The sequence below is a fragment of the Antechinus flavipes genome, chromosome 4 (assembly GCF_016432865.1).
Source record: "Antechinus flavipes isolate AdamAnt ecotype Samford, QLD, Australia chromosome 4, AdamAnt_v2, whole genome shotgun sequence".
Lineage (NCBI taxonomy): Eukaryota > Metazoa > Chordata > Mammalia > Dasyuromorphia > Dasyuridae > Antechinus > Antechinus flavipes.
The window spans coordinates 293,085,908-293,089,035 of record NC_067401.1 but is presented as its reverse complement, the minus strand read 5'-3'; positions in this window follow the sequence as shown (position 1 = coordinate 293,089,035).

Genomic DNA, 3,128 nt, shown 5'->3' with positions numbered 1-3,128 from the left:
TCTCTCCAGGCCTCTCTGAAATCATCCTGCTGATCATTTCTTATAGAACAATAATATTCCATAGCATTCATATATCATAACTTATTCAGCCATTCTCCAACTGATGATGAAAACTCAGTTTTCAGTTTCTTGGAAAGAAAAATTTAAATGGAGTCATAAAGAGTTGGACATGATTGACACAATTCAACAATAACAATAACAAAAGACCTCACTATCTACCAGAAATCCCTCCTTGATGTGGGATTAGCCCTAATGTTCCTCCATCTCACTTCATGGAACACTTTTGAGAAACATGCATCTGGTTTTATGCCTTTCCTGATTACTATCAGAGGATTCTATCTTGGTTAGGTTCAATTATTTATATGTAAAAAAATCTGAGCTAATTTGTCTTGTGACCTTACATTAGTCACTTAATTTCTCTGAGTCTTAGTTTTCTCTTCTGTAATTTGAGGGAAATGTACTCAGTGAACTTCAAAATTCCTTCTATCTTGAGATCTATAATCTTATTATTTTTATTCAGTTGCTTCAGTTGTGTCCAGCTCTTCGTGGCCCCGTTTGGAATATTCTTGATAAAGATAATAGAGTGGTTTGCTATTTCCTTCTCCAGCTCATTTTACAGATGAAAAAAACTGAGGCAAACAGGATTAAGTGACCTGTCCAGGATCACATAGTTATTAAGTGTTTGAAGTTGGATTTGAACTCAGGTCTTAACTCTAGGCCCGGTACTCTATTCATTGTGCCACCTATAGAATCCTATCATCTTTTACAGTGTTCAGCTATTGGTAACTTCCTACAGTTCTGGGTATATTCAAGATGGATTTAATTTACCTTTCAAAACCTAGCCCTATAGCTCATGACATTTTGTTTGCTGTTGGTTAAGAATACAGAAATCTCTGAGTTGGATATTCTTTGGGGAGGCTCCCATTCCTTAGTTCCTCTTTATTGTTGTCCACAAGTTACCTTTTTTGGAAGACAGTGTGTCACAGCAGCACAAGAGAAGCACATTTTTTTCTGTCATTAGACATGACAGATTGACAGATTCCAAAGCGAGCAACTGCTGGTGGCCATTGCATTGATATAGGAAAAGAAACTGAAAATGGATTTTACTTTAACTATCAGTTGGGAAAATTTCTTGAAGTTCTTCTTTGATTAAGTTACTTTACTAAAAATGAAAAAAGCAGCTTTCCCTCCTTTCAGCAAATTACAATTCTGTTATTGGAGTCAGACCTACAGATACCAACCCACAAACAAATTTGAAAAGATGATATGGGAAAAGTAAATTCTTTCCCACTGACTTGCAAAATGCCTTTTTAATTTATACAATAATATGCAAATAATTTAGATGCCCAAGTAGACTTTCAAATTTAAAACTTGTTTCTGGTCAAATAAAATAAAAAGACATTTTTAAATGGATATATAAGCAAACACACACAAAATCTCTTCCCTCAGGAAGAGATTGTTTCTATTGTAACTTTTTCCTAGATTTAGTGATTGTATTCTAAATATAACTGGCTCCTATAAGAGATACAACACTCTTTTTTTTTACCCTCTCTCATTTTACTTTTCTCCATATTCCCCATTTTATTTAACATGTTCTTCAATAATATTCAGTAATTCAGTCAATACAATAATATGGAGATGTTTCATATAGATAACTACTAGTTAATATATTATTCTAAGTGTTTATTCAGTTTGTTTTTTGTTTCTGCTCACTTTCAAAGAGTATTTTGAAAAAAAGAGTATGATTCGGATGAGTTCTTGAACATCCTTTTGATTTTTAAATTGCATATCCTTTGCCTTTTAAAAACATGCTGAGAGTAGTTTGAAAACACTGATTCTGGGTTTGTGACCCATGTTTTTCCATTTTATATATGTCACATTTTAAGCTTTCTGGTAAATCCTAGTTTTCACAGGAATTTAGTGACAACCTGATTGCTAATTTTTTTTTTTTTTGCTCATGATGTGGAAGTATATTAAAACACTTCTTATTTTCCCTAGAAATATTAAGAAATAATATTTCCCTGGTCTAACCATTTCTAGAATTATCTACCTCACTTCTCAAAAGAAGAATAAGATAAAAAACAAGTGACTTTTCCTAAAGAAACAAATTCAGGATGGAAACTACATTCTGAACAAAGAATACTTTAGATCATTGCTTTCTTCACTCTCTGAAGCAATTGGTCTGTTGACCCAATTAAGGGCAGTCTTTTTTTTTTTCACTGTAAAGAGAATGATACCATGACCCACCCTTCTCTATTTAGAAAGTATGATACTGATATCAATGACAGGAGGGAGACTCTTCAATCCTTGAGGAAAGTGGTCCAGGAAGATATGGGATAGGGACTAATTATTAAGACACTGTTCTGAAAGGTTAACCTAAATTATATGTTATGTTCTTTTCATAGTTTAAAATTTCTATAGGTTATATTATCTTGGGGAGAAAAATGTTTGAGGGCATGAGCAGATTATGACAATTTATGTTTCCCCCTCTGTACTGGAAATCCTTGGTTATTTAGAACAATGGCCAATTAAGTAAAAATGTTTCTGACAGAAATGCCTAAAACACAAAATATAGTATTAATGTTATTTTTCTTCAATAGTAATATCTTTCTGCCTGCTGGGAGGCTAAATAACTTTTTTATTTTGTCATTGTAATTTTGAAATTTGAGGCTAATGTACCTCAGAAGGTTGCATATTTTTAATTTCTTTCTATTGGAATTCTGTGCATTCTTTTGACACTGCTTTATTATAGAAAATTCTGAGAAGCTTTTTTTTTTCTCTCCAATTTGTAAAATACAATGATCAGAGTCTACCCTTCCATATTTCTTAAGATCCCCATAATTCTGAGGTCCTCTCTCCTTGACATATTCTCCAAAGCTGTCATTTTTGGCTTCTTTGTTTCTAAATCTTTTTTGTAGTTTTGCAATTGAGTTATTTTCTGAGAGTGGTATTCAACTTCAGAAAAGACCCTGATTTTGAGAAAGATTGAAATCAAAAGGAAAAACGGATAGATAGTATCATGTAAACAACGAACATGAACTTGGACAGACTTCAAAAGATAGTAAAGGATAGAAGAGCCTGATATGCTACAATCCATGGGGTCACAAAGATTTGGTCATGACTGAACA